This window comes from Triturus cristatus, chromosome 1_2 (genome assembly GCF_964204655.1).
Source record: "Triturus cristatus chromosome 1_2, aTriCri1.1, whole genome shotgun sequence".
Lineage (NCBI taxonomy): Eukaryota > Metazoa > Chordata > Amphibia > Caudata > Salamandridae > Triturus > Triturus cristatus.
Window position 1 is genome coordinate 161,267,616 of NC_140580.1, and position 20,008 is coordinate 161,287,623.

Genomic DNA, 20,008 nt, shown 5'->3' on the forward strand with positions numbered 1-20,008 from the left:
TGAAAAATCAAGAAAAAGAGGGGACACAGACGAGGAAAAAACGAAAGGAAAGGAAGGGCAAGTAAAATATAGAGATGGAGAGACTAGTAGACATAAAGGGGTATATTCACAAAAACCCGTGCTAAACATCTCCAAAAAATGTTAACGCAACTTTACACATCGCAGCCTATCATGGGAAAATAACCCTGTGTCAACATGGAATTCACAACACCATGTGATAGTCCGCCCAAAACGCGGACAATGTCCACGATACAATCACCTCAACGGCGATAAAAACACAAACCCCAACGCGAAAAGATATGCGATAGGCCATAGCGCGAAGAGGAAATCAGCGATAAGCAGCGCCAGGCCTGCAATACACACATTGCAGGTGGGAAAAATCACCATAAAAGTAGAAAAAACACTCAAACACAAACTGACCAACACCCAAGCACCATGGAGGCAGCCGGAGCAGGCGCAGAGGACGAGCGCAACCCCACAGGCACCCTGGACGACCAGCCTGGGACCTCGGGGACAGGGAAGGGCAAGAACAAGAAGAGGAAGACAAAGTTCAGTCCTCAGGAAAACAGGATCCTAGTCACGGAGGTGATGGAACACCATCAACAACAATTCGTCACCTCCAACGTGTCATCGGGCACCAAAAATGGAATATGGCGGATCATCGTGGACAAGGTGTATGCCATCGGGGAGCACAAGAGGTCAATGGATGAGGTCAAGAGGCGATAGACTGACATCAAGCGGAAGACCAAGGATAAACTCGCAGCCAACCAGAAGGCAGCAATGCAGACTGGAGGTGGGAGCCCAGCGCCACAGCTCGTGCTGGATGACATGGAGGAGCTGGTGTCGCCAGTCATCAGTGTGGAGACTGTGGCCAGAGTCGGGGGACAGACACTGCTAGACAGGACACAACACAGTGAGCACCAGTGTTAGAAGGCGACCCCAGGGGAGACCGGGAGGGTACCTGACCACCCTGAGACCTACCCTCGGGGTATCGTAGCCGGGCACTGGCGGGAGACTCCTCAGGGGAAGAGTCTCGTATCAAGGATCGTACACACTGCACCACACGACAAAGGGACGCCACACTGTATGTTCTTGGGAACAGATCTTTATATAATCAGCTCCGTAGGATCTTTATGATCAGCACAGTGGATATGTACAAATAGAGCACGGGCTCAAGGAGTCTCGGTAGGGATAGGGGGTAGCGGGACAGTCTTTGGGGGATCCGGATGAATGCAGGGGCGTACCCAGCGCACAGCTCACAATCCTCGAGCTGGGGGATATACTGTGGTCGTTGGGGTCCAGCCGGACCGAGAGAGTCTTTAGGAGCCGCGAGTCACTCAGCAGGGCTCAAGCACAAGGTCGGAGGTCTTACGATCTTCAGAGGAGCCGCGAGTCACTCAGCAGGGCTCAAGCATAAGGTCGGAGGTCTTACGATCTTCAGGGGAGCCGCGAGTCACTCAGCAGGGCTCAAGCACAAGGTCGGAGGTCTTACGATCTTCAGGGGAGCCGCGAGTCACTCAGCAGGGCTCAAGCGTTCCAAAGTTGCACGGGAGCCGCGACCCCGTCAGCAGGGCTCTCGTCGTTCCAGAATCGAATCTGCCAGATAGTCCCAGAGCACCCCTTGTTATAGGTCAACTCCTCTTTGATGTCTGGAGTCTGTGTGGGCAGGGGTCTTAGCACCTGGGGGTCGCTTGTTGGGGTTTCCTGCCATGTCGTCCTTTGATCCTTTCAGGGCCGGGTCGGGAGGAGTCCCAGACACACAGCAGGCGTGGAGCCAGCCCTCAGGGAGGCCGGTGGGCCGATCGAAACCCATCTCCCAAGGGCAGGTCAGAGGTGCGATGAAAACTGCTCCTCCCTCTCTCACTCCATGTGAGCCCGATGTCCTCCAGCCGGGGCGGCGCCTCGAGGCCTGGGTCGCGCTGTAGCCGGGCGGCCATCGTAGGTGCATGAAGTGGGCACGTGGGCCCTATGGTGCTGGGAAGATGGAGGGCACAGATGGGGAAGTCCGGGTCGGGTGTGTGTGGGTTCTGGCGGGAAGGGCGGGCTAGGCCGTGTACTCGGGGGCTGAATGAGGTGCACGGGTCAGGGTGTGTGGCTGGGGGTTAGGGATGGCCATGCCACGAGGCCGGGTCTAACACGCGTCCCCCCGAGCTGAAAGCCGAAGAGAACTACCCATCCTCTTGGGGGTTCTCTTCGCTGAGGCGGAAGAACCGGGAGAGGCCATCAGCGTTGGCGTGGTCCGTACCAGGGCGATGCTCTACGGTGAAATCCATCCCCTGGAGGGAGATTGACCACCGCAGTAGTTTGGGGTTTTCTCCTCGCATCTGCATGAGCCATCGCAAGGGGCGATGGTCGGTTTGGACTTTGAAATGGGTGCCGAACAGATAGGGTCGTAATTTCTTGAGGGCCCAGACTACGGCGAACGCCTCGCGCTCAATGGTGCTCCATCTCTGTTCTCGGGGTAACAGCCTTCGGCTGAGGAAGGCTACGGGTTGGTCTAGGCCTTGGTCATTCACCTGTGATAGGACTGCCCCAATGCCATGCTCGGAGGCGTCAGTTTGTACCGGAAACTCCTTGGAGTAGTCGGGGGCCTGGAGCACGGGGGCAGTACACATGGCTGCTTTCAGGGCATCAAACGCCTCCTGGTGGGCAGAGGTCCACTGCACTTTCTTGGGCTGTTTCTTGGACGTGAGTTCCGTGAGGGGACCGACAAGGCTGCCGTACCCCCGGATGAACCTCCGGTAGTAGCCGGTGAGGCCCAGAAAGGCTCGGACCTCCGTTTGGGTAGTGGGTGGTTCCCAGGCTAGGATGGCGTCAATCTTAGGCTGCAAAGGGGCGACCTGCCCGCTTCCGACCCGGTGCCCCAGGTAGACCACCGACCCTTGCCCAATCTGACACTTGCTGGCTTTTACTGTGAGGCCTGCCTGGCGCAGGGCCGCTAGCACCCTCCGGAGGTGCTGGAGGTGCTCACTCCATTCGGAACTGAAAACCGCGATATCGTCTAGATAGGCGGCGCTGAACTTTTCCAGCCCGGCCAGGACTCTATTTACCAGTCGCTGGAAGGTGGCCGGGGCATTTTTCATCCCGAAGGGCATCACGCGAAAGCGATAGTGCCCATCCGGGGAGGAGAAGGCGGACCGCTCCTTGGCCCCTTCTGTGAGTGCAATTTGCCAGTATCCGCAGGTTAGATCGAATGTGCTGAGGAAATGAGCAGACCCGAGGCGGTCAATGAGCTCGTCTGCTCGGGGAATGGGGTGAGCGTCGGCTCGGGTGACTTCATTGAGTCCCCGGTAGTCCACGCAGAATCGGAGTTCTGGGGTGACACCGGGGGCAGCTGCTTTCGGGACCAGTACCACGGGGCTGGCCCAGGGGCTGTCTGAGGGTTCGATCACCCCCAAGGTCAACATCTTCGAGACCTCGGCCTGAATGCAGGACCGGACTCGATCAGGGACTCGGTAGGCTCAGTGCTTCACCGGCGGGCTGTCTCCGGTGTCCACGTCATGGACACATCAGTCGGTGACTTGGGGGACAAGAGAAAATAAGTCGGGGAACTACCCTAAGAGCTGGTGGCAGTCCTCGCGTTGCTGAGAAGTGAGGGATGGAGAGAGGTTCAATCCTTCCACGGAGCCATCCGTCTCCTTGGTACACAGGAGGTCAGGGAGGGGATCGGACTCCTCTTCTGCCCCGTCATCGGTGGCCAGCAGTAGACTCAGCTCCGTCCGCATGAAGTGAGGCTTGAGGCGGTTCACGTGAAGGACCCGAAGGGGGTCCCGAGGTGACTGGACGTCCACTAAGTACGTGACCTGGCTCTTCCGCTCAATGATTTTGAAGGGCCCGGTCCATTTATCCTGGAGGGCGCAAGGTTTCACGGGGGCCATGACCCATACCTGCTGGCCCGGCTGGAACTCGACCAGAGTGGCATTCTGGTCGTACCAGCGCCTCATTTCTTCCTGGCTCGCCTCCAGGTTGGCCTCGGCCGGTTAACAACCTTTACAATGCAACTTTTACAACGCACTACAATTACAACGCAAGTTTTACAACGCAAGTTCATTTACATCGCAGAATTTTACAACGCATGCATTTACAACGCAAGTTCCATTACCACGCATACTTTTACAACGCTAAAGTACCTTCAAAATGTAAGTATTTATTATCTGTATTATTGTATTTTTTATATAATGTAACAATAATATTTAATTTTTTTTGTGATGTATAATAAAAATTGTGTTAAAAAATGAAGAAATAAAGTGATTTTGTTATATTAATATGTAACTAATTTAATAAGTATTGAGTACTATAGTATTAAAAAAAAGACTTGAGTATTAATTATTTGATCAAAACGCAAGTATTTATTATATGTAATAATTTGGTAATAAATTATTTATTAAAATAAATAAATAAATAATTTTGGAATGATAAAAAATAAAAGTATTTAAAAATGAAAAAAAATGTGATTTAGTCTTATTAATATTTTGCAAAATTATCTTAAAAAATTACTCTAGAATAAAAAAAAAAAGATTATTAATTATTGGTAGAGGTTTTAAAAAAAAAGATACTCAAGTATTAATTTTATTTAATATTAAGTGTATATATTATTCAAGGAAAAAAATAAACAAATAAAGATTTATATTACTGTATTGATATAGTTGTATTAATGGGAACAAATACATTGTGTACATTTTTAAACATATTAATAAAGGGTGAAAACAGTTAAATAAAATTAAAATGTATGAATTAAATAATTTAAAAGAATACAAAGTTAAGTGAAAATATTATTAAAAAAAAAAATATTATAAAACATGTTAAGTGTGTGAATAATAAATTTATATTTACTAATATATTTCATGAAAAAAAAACACCTCCTGGAGAGCAGTCCCAGCCACTCTTCACTGATGACCAGGAGGGCATCCCCAGTATCGACACCCAAGCCCTTCAAGACATCATAGACATCATCCGCAACTCACCTCCAGGATCAGGGCAGCCCAGCTGCATCGAGGAGACCCCACCCACTACCCAAACCACCCGGCAGGAGGCACCCACAGCCCCGGCAGTCTCCCAAGACCCTCAGGAACAACACACTGACTTCCAATGCCGTGTGCTGGAGGGCCAGAGGGAGACAGCTGAGCAGGTGCGGGTGGGGTTCCAGGCCATGGCTACCAAACTGGACGCCGTCCATGGGTGTCTAGGCCCGCTCCATGGTCTCCAACGAGCCCTGACTGACATCGCTGGAGTCATGACGTGGAGAGAAGAACACCTGTCTGCTCAGAGTGGCTCCAGCGATGCCAGCTGTGAGCTGGTACACATGCAGAGGCACATGGAGGACATGGTGCGGATGGAGGCGGAAAGGATGGCAGCCACCGCTGCACATCAGCGAAATGTAGCTGGGATCTACCATGCCCTGCAGATCCTCATCATGGCATTGCTGCCACAAGGTGTGGCACTGATGAATGCTGCTGCCCCCACACCATCCACATCTCCGCCCCCTGGTGTGTCAGTGCCCCACAGTGCGGCAGGCTTATCCACTCCGGCACCTGATGTGTCAGTGCCACACAGTGGGGCCGACAATCCTCCTCCAGCCCCTGATTTGTCAGTGGCACACAATGCCACAGCAGGTGCTGCAACACCCACAGATGGTGCAGAGCACACATCCGAGGATGAGGACGTGGATGGGCTTGACTTCAGAAGGAGGCACTAGCATTAATTTCTGCCACCTGGCCTGTTTTTGCTTGGTGCCGCACATGGCCCAATCACCTTCCACTGACCCCCCAATGCATTCCGCTGCACTCACCTTGGACCGTGACATGGACTGCCATTTCCTGTTCGATGTCCAGTGACATGGCGACCAGACTGCAGACTGTACCCTTCCTCTTCCTCAGTACTTGTCATCCCCGGATGGATTCTGGCTGGCCCTCCACGGGCCCATATTGTGTGGTGTGCTTGGCATGGCCCTGTACCGCTCCAGCTGCAGAACTCCACTGGATGTGCAATAAACACCAGTAACACACTGCTGTGTCATGTACTTCCTCATTCATGTATGAATGCGTGGATGGATGTAGGGACAGTGATTGCCCTTACATCAATGATGCTCATCTAGTGGGATGCCAGTCACAGTGTGCTACATTGCCTATTGTGTTCCGGGTGCCGTGGACACTATAACAGGGACACATGCATTAGTCACTTCCTTGTCTGGACATGGACTGAACCACGCCCAAAGCCCCCGAGTCATTGTTGCAAGCCCTGTGCTGGTCCGGCGTATGCCAGGCCAGTGCACTCCACTTATGCTCCGAGGGGGGGCCCACATTGCTGACTGTCGCAGGTGTACTTGCTGGTGTTGTGAAGGTCACTGGTCTGAGGGCAGGTTTGCACACACACCACACCCATCCGGCACAGGCGTCACAGGCCATGTGACCCCGCAAATATAAGGGGCCGACAACATTACATTCCCCTTTGCCAGTGGTGACTGGATGACAGACGCTCCAGGGTTCTCAGTCATAATGGGCCCATGAGTTGTTGCGCACAGGGTTAGTGGCACCCAAAGCCTTGCGGCCGTCCCGGGCCTACCACCACGTGGAGCTGACTGGGGTTGCACAGGGTTAGTGGCAGCCGAAGCCTTGCGGCCATCATGGGCCTACCACAACGTGGCGCTGACTGGGGTTGCACAGGGTTAGTGGCACCGGAATAGCTGAGCGGGTGTGCAGCCTGCGATAATGACATGTGCACTGATGTGGTCTCCGCCATTGATGATTCAGGACTCAGCGTCATATGTGGGACCTGCTGGCCCGGGGGGCGTGTCCTCAGGATGTGGGCCATGCCATGGTGGCGGGACCGGGCCTGGAGCTTCCACGGGCACGTGGTGTGCCCACTGATGGACACACCGGTGGCAGCAGGTGAGCAGTGGGGCCTGTGTGTGCAGGGGCGGCGTTGTCTCTCTCTCTCTCCCTTCCCTCTCTCTCTCTCCCTTCCTTTCCTTCCCTCTTTTTCTCTCTCTAGCTTTCTTTCCTTGTCTTTTTCTCTGTGTCTCACTCCTTTGATGTGCGCATGACACACGTCCTGATTTGGTGCATTATTTTCCAGGCTGTGACATCGTTATTGTCCCTGACGGACCCAACAGGAGTGTTCCGCATTTGTGTTTTGTTTTGTATTTCAATTAAGTTTTTGGTTGTTACTTCAGTGCTGTGTGACTGTTTCTTTTTCTTCTGGGCACACATGTGTGTATTTTTTGGTCAATGTGCGTCATCATGCGCTTTGTTTGGCTCTTGTGTCGTGCACGGTATGTGTATGTTCGGGGGGAGGGCTGGGGGTGGTTGCGGTGGGTGTTGTGCCCCTCATGGGTATCCACGTTACATGATCATTGTCACCATGGCATCTGTGGGTCTTATGGTGTGGCTCTTGGCTGGGCTCCCTTTTATGCTGCAGGTAGTCATCCTACTTAACACCAGCAAGAGGCAGGTGTTAATTCCCTGGTGCTACCGCCGCTTATCGCCTGTTTTTGGTTTGCATCGCAGATCTGGCAGTTCATTGTGAAAGTGGTGTTCTGGTCTTTTCATGTGTTTTTGCACGGGAATGCCTACTCTGCATCTCATTAGGGTTAGTTGGTGGTGTCTGCCGTGGAGGTAAATTTTGGGGCAATTATCACAGGAATACTGGCGATGTGTGCAACTTGCACCGGCTTGTGAATGGGGTGTTACACCTATCTCCACTTTTGATGCGTTAAGGTGGGGATAAATCGGAGATGCGATTGGTTACTGAATGCCTTTTCAAACTGGGAAGGGTGAATTTCTTTGAAAGGTGTCTTTATTTGTATTTGGGTTCTCCAAATTGTAGCGTTATTGCATACAAGTGAAGATAAAGCACTGGTTGCATGCCAAGAAAATGCTGTGCAGTTTAAGCAGCAGAATGTCATAAGAAGTGCACTCTTTTACCCAAAATAAGGTGCACCTCTCTATGCAGGTGTGTGCACATGTGGGAGCCAACTCCCAATATTTTACTGCATCACAATATTTTAATCGTTCCACAATGTGCCTTTGGCAGCTCAGCTCATGTACCCTTGATCTTGCAATAGACTCTCCTCAACATCAGGCCCACAAATCAACTTAGAAGAGAAATTCAATAGTGACTGAGACCACTCAATAACTGAGTTTTTAATCAATGAAAAGTTAAAGGGTTTTATTACTAAATCTAAAAAATGTTGATGCAAAGAAAATGCAAAATATTTGCCATGAAGGCTCAGACACAGAGTGCATACTCAGAAGTGAGAATTAATCTAAGTGCCAATAAGCAGCAAAAATCATAAGTAAACAGTTAGCATTCCTAGAGGAAAAAGTAAAGGAACTAGTTCCCCCCAAAGCCAAGAGTTTTTATACACAATTTAGTTTTATTTCTGTACTCTATCTGATAATGGCAAAATCCTTGAGGAGATCTTAGATAGCAAACTTTCACTGAATGGACAGGCTATGGCACCTTGATGCCTTTGGGTAATTATGCTTTATAAAATAAAAATCAAATCAAACCATTTTCTTTGTAGTGCTCTTACTTTTACCTTGTTGGGGTCTAGGTAATTTACAGGCATATAGACCATGGGCAGCAATAAAATCACTTTTGTGCTGCAGCAGGTGAGTAACCTGAGTCCTTGCATTTCCACGCAGTGTATGTCACCCCAGCTCATTGCTCCTTCTTGGGTTACAGCTAAGCCTGCCTCAAAGGTACTGCAAGTCAACAGAAGATGATACTGCTCCTTGGATGCGTACTTGGGCTGTCTGTTTTTATGGAGGGATCTTTCATTCCTCTCTTGTTCTCTCTACTACTTTCTTGTGATGTAGCAGAGGGACAAAATGCCCCCATGCCTTGACACTTCTTAAGGACATCAGTAGGCAATTAAAGCCTGCTGTGAAGCTAAAGGAGCCACAAAGGTTGGAAACTATTAGAAAATAAACAGGACACCCCGTAAGCCTTGTTTACTCTGTATTTCAGGTGTTGCTTTGACAGTCGGGGGATGCAAGGATGGCACTTGGTGTCTCAAAGGGGAAGACAGAGTCCCCAGCTGTGATCCATGGCAACCCTAAATGATGCTAATGGCAGAGCAGATCCCTTCATTTCACTTAGCATCTCATCCTCTAACCACAGTAGACCCTCAGGGCTCGGTTTTAAGCGCTTTACTATCCAACATCTACTTAGATCTCTCACCCACCAATTTCAAACGATTCTCAAATGTGCACCAGCATGCACATTTGATGCATATCCATCAACCCTTTAATTCCAGCATGCAAAAAGTTAACTCCTGGATGTGCCACAACCATTTGAAATTGAAAAAGGTTGATCCTCTTCTTTGGCAGCAACAGTTTTCCCTCACTGTATTCTGGGTGGTGATGGTCTCATGTTTTAAGAACCCACCTCTTCCTGAGCATCAATCAAATAATCTTACTTTCATCTTTGAAACTAGACCATGTTTCTCAGCCCAGATATCTAAGCTATTTGCATACTGTTTTCTAACAATGAGAGTTTTGAGCAAAACCATACCACTTACTCCTACTTCCTGTTGAAAACACCTCGGTAAAGTAACTTGGGGGCATATCAACAACAACCGGCGATAATTATCGCTAAGCGCACTTAGCGTTAGGATAATTATCGCCGGCTAGCGTTGATTTTTATCGCTGAGATAGCGTGCTATTAGCAACGCTTATCTCAATAGCGATAAAAATCCTCACGCTAAGTGGCTAACGTGAGATTATCGCTGGAAACCCAGCAATAATCTCACGTTAGCTTGTTGATAGGGACAGACAAACTTAGCCATGATATCCTCCTTCCATAGGATATCATGGCTAAGTCAGAAAAATACCAGACGTAAAAAAGCAGCGTTAACCGCGGTTAGCGCTGCTTTTTTTGTCTCTAACAGGGTTAGCGATATTCTTGATAATAGGAGAAATGTCGCTTAGCGACATTTCTCCTATTATTTTACTCTGGAACGCCCCCTTTGCATCTCATTAGAGATGCAAGGGGAAGCGTAGACTAAAAGGGTGCTAACATGCGAATTTGCATGTTAGCACCCTGTTGTTGATAGGGTGCTAGTTTTATCTCTGCTTTTTTGGCTTTTAAAGCCAAAAAAGCAGAGATAAAGCCCTTGTTGATATGCCCCTTATTTTCTTCAAACTGGAGTACCCCATCACAATGTATGTCAGTCTGAAATACTTCAAAAATCTGCAGCTTATCTAATGCTAAATGTGCCTTGACCTTCGACAAAGCTAGACCAGACATTCAAACCATCTTTTCTCAGGGCATGATGGCTATTGCCTCCTGGATGAAAACTAACTATCTCCAGTTAAACTCTGAGAAATCTGAGATCTTGTTGTTCGGGGGTGCTGACATCTGTTGGTCGCCTAGCTGGTGGCCGGAGGAGTTGGGTAAAGCTCCTGCTCCTAAAGAGGTAGTTAAAAACTTGGGCATCAAGCTCGATAAGAAACTCACTCTTCAGACCCATGTTAATACCATTGTTGGTTCCTGTTACCACATTTTAAGTCTACTCAGAAGAGTGTTTCCGTTGCTCCCTCTTTTCACCAGAAAGACTTTAATTCAGGCGCTGCTCATGAGCAAGATTGACTATTGCAATGCTCTTCTCCTTTCTGCTCATGTAGCTTCATTGGATAAATTGCAGGCCATTCAAAATGCGGCTGCCCGTTTGGTAACAGACTCACCTGCCAGGACCCCCTCTCTGCCTTTGCTGCATGAACTGCATTGGCTGCCTATCAAAAAAAGAGTGCAGTTTAAAACAGGCTGCATGATTTTTAAGGCTCTAAATGAGCTTAGCCCTCTCTATCTTGCCAAGAAATTGAAAGCATATATTCCCTCTTGCTCACTTAGATCAGGATCAAAAAAGTTTCTTCTTGTTCCTAGAATAAATAAAGCCCGTGCTGGTGGGAGGGCCTTTTCCTATCTGGCTCCTATGTTCTGGAACAGTCTTCCCCAACATCTTCGTATGGAAATGTCCCTCCTCCAATTTAGGAAGCTGTTGAAGACACATCTTTTCTAATGTCTAGCTAGACTTCTGTTGCAAGCGCAGAGATACCCCTCGGGGTGATTCAGCGCTATATAAAATCATAAATCAATCAAATCAAATCATGTATTGATGTATTAGTCATTTGGCGTCTCTACCTAGGCTTCCTACTCAAGAGAGTGTCCTCCTCAAATCTCTTTGCATGTGTCACAAGGCATTTTATAGGTCAAAATTCAGGAACACTCCATCCTTAGACTCATCCTCTGCCAACTTTGTTCTGATTCTTCATATTAAACATTCCACATTCAGGGGCAGATTGTCCTTCCTGGCAGCTGAATCATGCAGCAATAGTCTCCTATTGATCAGACCTATTTCTAATAATCTTGAACTTAGAAAAGTCTTCAAAACGTCACTCTCTCCTACTGATATCTAATTGTAGCTCAGATTACCCATTGCTTTCCTTCCTGATAACACCAAGTTACGTTCTGAGGTCTATATCACACTTTACATCTACGGAAAGATTGACAATCTCGCTCTTTCCTGTTGAGCTGTAATATTGGCTCATATTGCCCATTCCTTTTCTTCCTGATAGCACCAGAAAACCTCTTGAAGTCCACATCACACTTTTTTATTCATTCATGATCGTTCATTGATGAAATGTTCTCCTCAGTCCAGAGTTGCAATTAAGCCATTCATTACTGAGTGGATACAGTTCTAAAACTATATACCTCATAACGTTTGATCCAATTGAGATATTTGAAATCTGGGTTTAGAAGATAATTATGGCTCCAAATCTATTATATTTCTGAATATCATATCAATAAATACTTCAAGTCAGGAATTCTATGTTTATAGGAAAACATATTTTGAAAGGTGACTGATTGTTGGAAATGGAATCCCTGCTCCGCTGAGGACACATCATGCAGTTTTAGCTATGATAATAAAAGTTGCAGATGACTAAATTCAGGGGCACATAGATCTAGGGGGTGGGGTGAGGGGGTTGGGAAAATGGCTATACACTTATAGCAAGATCATAGTTCATTGTTTAATCAGTTGCATAAATAACATTAATACACTCCCAGGTTTGAGCTGAAAACAGTTGCTAAATCGGCCTTCTTACAAAATATGTTTAACAATTATTAGCAAGAAATCACTAATGCACCATAGCAACTATGAATCAGTAAAAACCTTGGCTCGCACCCTGGGGAGCAGGCCCAAGTTTTGAGAAGTAGAAATGTTATGTTACTCCTCCATAATGTCAGTTAATGGTGAACTATAACTAGGGGCTCACAAATTTATCCAGAATCCCGCAAGCAACTAGCCTCAATATCTGTACTTGCCACTAGACTTCAGAACACTAAACCTAGCCATCTAGAGTAGAGAGGTCTGCCTAATACTGAATGTGTATCTTCTGTTGCAACAGGTCCATGCTCAAAATAGGGTATTCCTTTATTACCTCCTGGCGGTCGCCAGCAGGTAGTTATAGTTAGGATGTTGTTTCCATAGGAAGAGCATTTTTTCAATTGTTAATAACTGTGGCATTGTTTGATGAATCTTCATGACATTTTCGAAACTAGTTTGATGCTCACCTCAGCTTATGTCTTGAAAATGTCGGGGTGATCACTCAAGCGGGGGTTGGGAAAAGGGGGGGTCCCAAAATGCTTTTTCTCCATGTTAATTTCCATACCAAACTTTAGAAATGGCTACAGCCCGAATTGCTGAACAAAATTAAAACCAAATTTGACATAAAAGTAGCTCTTGGTCCACAAAGCACCCTTTTTGTTACGTGGCGTAAATCCGTTGAGTAGTTGCTGAGAAATTTGAAGATTTTTCAGATATACCACTGAGGCCGTGGTGATCCGCAACCCCTCCCGATCTCGTGCCTGAGATATCATTGGCTGCCAACACTTCAAACCAGGAAGTGTTGGCAGCCATCTTGTGACTCGGTTCAACAGAGTCACAAGAAAAAACATAAAAAGAAAAGAAAAGGGGGCAGGGAGAAACACTCTGACCCCGTAGGTCTCCTGGTAGGTAGAGTCACTGTGGCCCCCCATGTCCTAAAAAACATTAAAAAAAAATATTTTGGGTGCGATTTGCATTGGATCTGTGACATTTTGCGCAATTAAAAAAAATAAATGAAGTGCGGACATCCGCGCTTTGTTTAATAGAGGCCCCCGGGTGGGACAGGTCCTAAGAGCATGTGTAAATAAGTAGGAGGTGGGCGCACGGAGTCCCCCTCCTAGAATGCCTAAAGCCCCAGGGACCACCACATCCCAAGGGCATCTTTCAATATATATGCTGGGGTTGCCCTGCCGTGACCCCTACACCCGAGAGACCCAGGGCAAATATTTTAATGATGTGGGGGTCCCATGTTTACTGCCAACTCACTAGGGCTAAATATAATAGAAATGTGGGGGAGCCTGCTCAGGCCCTCCACTGCCCTGGGGACCGCTACGTGCCCGGGGCACAGTATTATTTTAAAAGAAATGCGAGGAGGCCCTATGGCCTCCCTCGCTGCCCCGGGGACTGAACCCCTCCCCGGGCCACATACATTATTAGAAAAAAATGGGGGAGGCCCTATGGGCTTCACCACAGCCCTGGGGACCACAACCTCCCTGGGGCACAAAAACAATAATGAAGGGGTTCCGTTGCGGACCCCCGGGGACCACCACCTCCCCGGGGCAAATTTGAACAAAGGAGGGGGGCCACATGACCCCCCTGCAGGAGCCATACTTGGCCCTGGGGACTGCCACCCCCAGGGCCGGGTCCAGCAACGTTCCAGGGTATCCACCCCCAGGACATTGCAGTTGGCTATGGCTTGCTCCTGTCAATCCCCAGTAAACAAGTGCTCTGCTTTCAGCAAATGAGAATACAAAATGCTCTCGCTTGCAGAAAGCAGAGCAGTGTCTGTTTTCCTGCCCACTGTCAAGCGAGTAGGGTAACAGACACATTGGTTTAGGATCCAGGGAACTGCATATTCAGCAGCTCCCTGGGTCTCAAAGCAATGCCATATTCTGCAGGAGGCAGGGAGCCGGTAGGGACCATGGGGCCTTCAGGCTCCCCCCGAGGTCCCAATGTTTTAAATGTGGGTGCCCTGGCTGGGACCAGGGCATCCACACTACAGGCAGGACCCCAGGGGATGGAGTCCCCGGGACCACGGGGTTCCTGGGGCTAAAATTGGCCCAGGAGGGGGGCCACTTAGCCCCCCTCCCTCTAAATAAATATTTTTAAATAAAGAAAAAGGTTGGGGTCCCAAAGACTGAAAAGTACCCCGGGAAAGAGGGCCACGTGTTCTCCCTTCCTTTATTTACAAAATATGAAATAATTTTAAAAAAGAAAGGTTGAGCCCTGGGAGATGGGGTCCCTGGGGCAGACATCGGCCCAAGGTGCTGCGCAGCCCCCTCCCTTTGTTTAAAAAAATTAAAGAATTAAAAAAAAGGGTCAGACTCCGGGGGATGGGGTGCCCAAAATGGCCCAGGGAAGGGGGGCCACATGACCCCCCTTCCTAAAAATTAGAAAAAGAAAAGAAAAGCCAGCCCTCTTTCTCCACCACTCTGCACACGGACATTCTGGTGTGCTGCTGGTTTAGGGATGAAGGCACCTTGGCAGCTGAGTGTCCGTAGGGGTCAACAAGGCCTCCTATTACCTCCATTAAGCCCCACACAGTGGAATTGCTGAGAGGTGGTCAGAGGCCATGCTGACTTTCTCTACCACTCTGCAAATGCGCTTCTTGGCTCACTGCTGGTGGAGGTGGGGGGATGAGGTCCCCTTGCTTCCTGAGGGCCTCAGGACTAAAGTGGACTTCTTCCCCCAGGCAGCTGTCATCCAGGAGGTGCATTTGCAGAGTAATGGAGAAAGGGGGCGTGGCCTATGACAACCTCTCAGCAATCCAGCTATGTGGGTCTTACTGGAGGTAAAAGGAAGGCTAGTTGGCCCCCAAGGACCCTCAAGAGCAAAGGAGACTTCATGCTCCAACTAGAAGTGCACTAGGAGGCTCATTTGCAGAGTGGTGAAGAAAGGGGGCGTGGCCACCAAAAGCCTCTCCACAAGCCCACTGTGTGAGACTTGCTGGATATAACAGGAGGGGCAGTTGACCCTCAATGACCCTTAATAGCCAAGGGGACTTCATCCCCCTACTAGTAGTGCACCAGGGGGTGCATCTGCAGAGTGGTGGAGAAAGAGTGCGTGGCCTCCTACCAGATCTCAGCAATCCTGCTGTGCAGGACTTACTGGAGGCAACAGAAGGGGGGCAACTACCCCTCCTTTTATCTCCCAATACAACAGGATTGTTAGAAGGTCTTCGGAGGCCATGCCCCATTACTCCACCACTCTGCAAATGCAGCTCGTGGTGCACTACTGGTTGGGGTGCTGGGCCCATAACCCAGCGGTCGATGAATCGAAACCATCCTCTGCTACCAGAAATACTGGTGCAGTTCAGGTTACTAAATTTCCCCCTGCTTCCACGGATGGAATGATTTCTCAGTCACACACACATACACACATCACACGCTGGTGGGGCCCATAACACCAACATTCATTCTCTCAAACTATCCGTGCCTACAGAGGGATCTCAAATCCCGAACTATAGCTGTTCACTTGGATAGAGGAAACCCTTCTACTGAATTACCCTAACAGTTCCTCCAACCGGAGGTCAATTAGATCATTTAGTTGTTGTATAATTTGATGACGCGTTTAACTCTCGAATTAATCAATAAACATTTCAAAGAAATAATCACCCGACACAGTTCTTCAAATAATGATTTTCTTTATCTAATTAAAATGCAGGTTAAATCCTAATAATGCAATATTATCTTTTGTCATATTTACCTATTCTGGCTAATTGTCGTTTTCTAAGTCAGCACCGGTCCTCAGAAAGTTCATCTGAATCCTAAAGTCCCGTCCTCTCCCGTCAGCATAAAGATCTCCTAGCGAAGAACAGCATAGAGTGTCGCGTAGAGTAGCATCGATTAGCCAGGGTCTTGGGATTATTTCCCTCTCTGGACTACTAATATTTATACTAAAATTTACATATAACAGTAACATTTTCTTTATTCCCAGGCCATGGATTGGCTGAATTCAAGTTCGTCTTAGTACATTAAGAAACATTCTCCAAATTTCACATGTGGATGATGAATAAACTAGGCGCATGGGAAAGGCTGTTTCCAGGTCAAGAAAGTATTAGTCTATTGTGAATAGGTGGCTTTTGGTTCCCGAATGGCAACAATTGCTTCATGTTCAGGGACATTGGCATCTCGCCCAGGGTAGTCTTCATGGACCTGGTCCGATAGTTCATGGAAAGGCCACAACGAAGTCTGTGCAGGCGCCTTTCTCCATTGCTCAATTTATGAAGTCATGTACTTTAGTTAGGATTCAGTCGGCAGCCATCTTTTGGTAGGCCAGAATAGTCAACTTAAGCAAAGAAACACAAAATCGTAATTAATACATAGAAATGATTAAAACAGTGTTATTCCCTTACTACTACCCTTATGTGTATGCATTTATCTAGCCATATGCAACATTTAAAGCCGTTAATGCTGGTTTATTTAAGCGCAAATTACAATAACATTGCCTAAACAACACTTATCATTTTAATATGCGCACCAACTTAGTTCACTTATTATTTTAGCCATGCAAATGCATTTCCACGTGTATTCTCTTGGTTAATAAGGTTGATTATTTGACATCACATCACTCTGTTAATCATTAAAATTAATTATTAGTCCTTTTAATATAAACTTATATAAATGGATTAGGTATATAAAAATATTTTACCCGCTCCATCAGGGGCATGAAGTCCACTTTACCCCTGAGGGATCTTGGGCTCAAGAAGCCCTCCTGGTACCTCTTTTTAGTCATTGTTAGAAATGGGGGTCTCTAGTTGGCAGAGGTAGGTACCTTTTTCCAAATAGGGACCCTTGCCAGGGTAAGGGGCATACACTCCTAAAATAACCCCTGCTTACCTTGTGGTAGCTTGGCACGAGCGGACAGGCTTATCTCAGGGGCAGTGTGTAAAGCATTTGTGCACACATACAGTAATACAGTGAAAACACTACAAATGGACACCTCACCAGTTTAGAAAAATAAATAATCTTTGTCTAAACCAAAACAAGACCAAAAGACAAAAATCCACAATGCAGTATTAAAAATAAGGCTTTCAAATGGTAGAAATAGTTCAGTTCAATGTAAGTTGTAAATGCAACACTTTTCTCACAAAGTACCTTAGATGCGTCACGCAAAACAAACAAAACAGGCCTCAGGGAAGGTGATGCATCAGTTCCTTGCTCAGGGGGAGGTGATGCGTTGGTTCCTTACTGCTGCACAGGGGAGGTGATGCGTCAGTTCTTTACCGGAGTGGAGGTGATGCGTCGGTTTCTTACAGCGTGCGGAGGTGATGCATCGGTTTCTGACTGTGTCCCGCAACTATGTGACAAACTTGGCCCCTCAATGCGATGCGACAATCTAGGATGATGCGTGGATTCTTCCAGCTCCCAGCAGAAAACAGTCTCTAGAGGTCCAAAACAACAGCAGGCACCTCTTTGCCTGTCAGAACTCCCAGCAAGGAAGTTCAGGGGAGCTGGTGGTGAAGTCTTTGTGTCCCTGAGACTTCAGGAGAGGAGGAAAGGTCAGTTTCAAGCCCTTGGAGATCTTTTCTTCAAGCAGGTGACAAAGTAAACAGCAACATCCTTTTTCTCCTTTCCTTGGCAGCAAGCAGCCACTGCAGGCCAAGCCCAGACAGCAAACAGCACCGGGGTAGTATTCCTCTTCAGCTTATCTGTCTCTTCTCCTTGACAAAGGTTCCTCTTGATATCCCAGAAGTGATCTAAAGGTCTGGGCCCCTCTTTTTATACCCCAAAATCCTTTGTTCTCTGAAGGCAGAGAGTGTCTGTACCCAGCCAAAACTAGTTATGTGTGGCACTTTGCAAGTGCATAATAACCTCCATTGTCAGTGTGAGCCCTGACTCCAGACACACCACAGTGGGGGAAAGCCGTCATTGTGGAAGTCAGGCACAGCCCTATTCAGGTGAAGGTGCTACTCCTCCCACCACTCCAAATGCAGACCAGGCCTATTCAGTCCAGCCCAGACTCATCAGACTTCTGGAACCGCTGCCCCTCTCCAGCCCCTGTCATCCAAAAGCCAGACATGCAATACACAAACCTAGCAGAGGCACATTGGATGGTTAGGCAAGAAAATACCTACTTTCTAAAAGTGGTATTTTTAAACACAGAATGTAAATATTACCCTCACTGAAAGATGCACTTTAACATTACGAGATCAGGCATACTAAACTTTACCTTTCCATCTTGTTCCCAGGGTCAGTTATGTTTATAAAATATTATAAACAAACTCCCCATTCTGTCCCATGGGAACAGATAGCCTTGCAATAGTAAAAAAAAACAGGACATGCCACACACATCAGGGCATGTCCTACTTTTCACATACAATGCACCCTGCACACAGGGGCACCTTGGGCCTACCTCAGAGGTGACTAATATGTAGAAAAGGGAAGGTTTGGGGACTGGCAAGTGTGTGCACTTGCCAAGTTGGCATGTCAGTCCCAGACTGCACACAGGCTCTGCAATGGCAGGCCTGAGTCACATTTTACAAGCTGCTTCTGTGAGTGGCACAATCAGTGCTGCAAGCCCACTATCAGCATTTCATTTACAGGCCCTGGGCACACATAGTGCACTGTACTAGGGTCTGACAAGTAAATCAAATAGTCAGTCAGGGAAACACTAATCCATAACACAATTTACAAAAGAGAGCATATGCACTTTATCATTGATCAGCAGTGGTAAAGTGGCCAGAGTCATAAAACCACAACCAACAGGTCAGAAAAAAATACAAGAGCAAAGCAAAAAGTTCTGGGATGACCCTGCAAAAAGGGCCAAGCCCAACAGTCATACACAGCGGGATTCATGAGAGCTAGTCAGAGGCCCAGCACCCTTTCGCCACCACTCTGCAAATGTGACTACTAGTTAAAAAAAACATAGAAATTCACTGAAAAATCTAAAGGTTACAAGGATGGTATAGTTAGGCCCCAACATTTAAAAAGCCTTAGAAATTCACTGAAAAAAACTAAAGGTTACAGGGACATTATAGTTAGAAAATGGAATAAAAAAAACTTAGAAATTCATTGAAAAACCAGAGAAATCCTGCTGTTAGTGAGCTAACTATAACCCACGCCCCCGCAATGCACTGCTTATGACCTAACATATTACATCACTTGTGATATGGTCAGTGACATCACTGATGACATCTCTAATGACATTACAATAACTATAACAGCTGAATTTCTATGGTTGGTACGAGTGACATCTGAGCCTAACTATAATGTCTCTGTAGCCTTTGTTTTTTTCAGAAAATATTCACATATACACAGGCCAATGGAGGTGGAAGACTTTTAGCATTCTTCATCCAGGTGAGAAGCTCTTTTTTTCAGCATGCCAGTACCCAATGGGTATAGCTGGTCTATGTAGTCAGGAAGTGAACACGTGCATCATCGACTAAGGAAGAACAGAGGGAAAGAGAAACACTTTCAAGGTGGATGGGGAGGGCACAGTATATTGCTCTATATGCCCATTGTGTTTCCTCAGCCCATTACTAGACCCGTGCTGTAGCCTGAGGTCTGGTGACCAGATTTCAGTGTAAGGGATTCCTATTTCCCCTAATCCAGCCCCAGTTAGTACCCAACTGAAAGGGCTCTCAATTGAACCCCAAACTGGAAATCTGAATTAGTGCTGGCTTATGTTGCTCTTATCGCATTCTCAATTCTTTATTTCAAGTTTTTTTTGTTGCATTACTCTCTCTGTAGCCTCTTAAAATGTTCTATATTTGCTTGCAAGTGCATTTCACCATGTTTAGTCATAGAGCCGGTCTTTAGGATCTCTCCAAAATAAAGTTAGTATGCTGTTAGAATGAAGGGAATTTAAACAAAGCTCTTTGCATTCAATGTACAGTTATCTGCTTGAAATTATTCAGATTCCCAAGCTGAGGTCACTTTAGCTGTGTAAGAAAAATCT

General features: G+C 47.2%; 1 long non-coding RNA gene across 1 annotated transcript in view; it reads right to left on the reverse strand.

Moving 5' to 3' along the window:
• Nucleotides 1-15,886: 15,886 nt before the first annotated feature.
• The window catches only part of LOC146867003 (uncharacterized), a 44,035-nt gene continuing 39,913 nt past the window's right edge, over nt 15,887-20,008 (reverse strand). The window contains exon 3 of the long non-coding RNA XR_014966044.1: nt 15,887-16,396. This is a non-coding gene — a long non-coding RNA (uncharacterized LOC146867003). The remainder of the gene's footprint in view (nt 16,397-20,008) is intronic.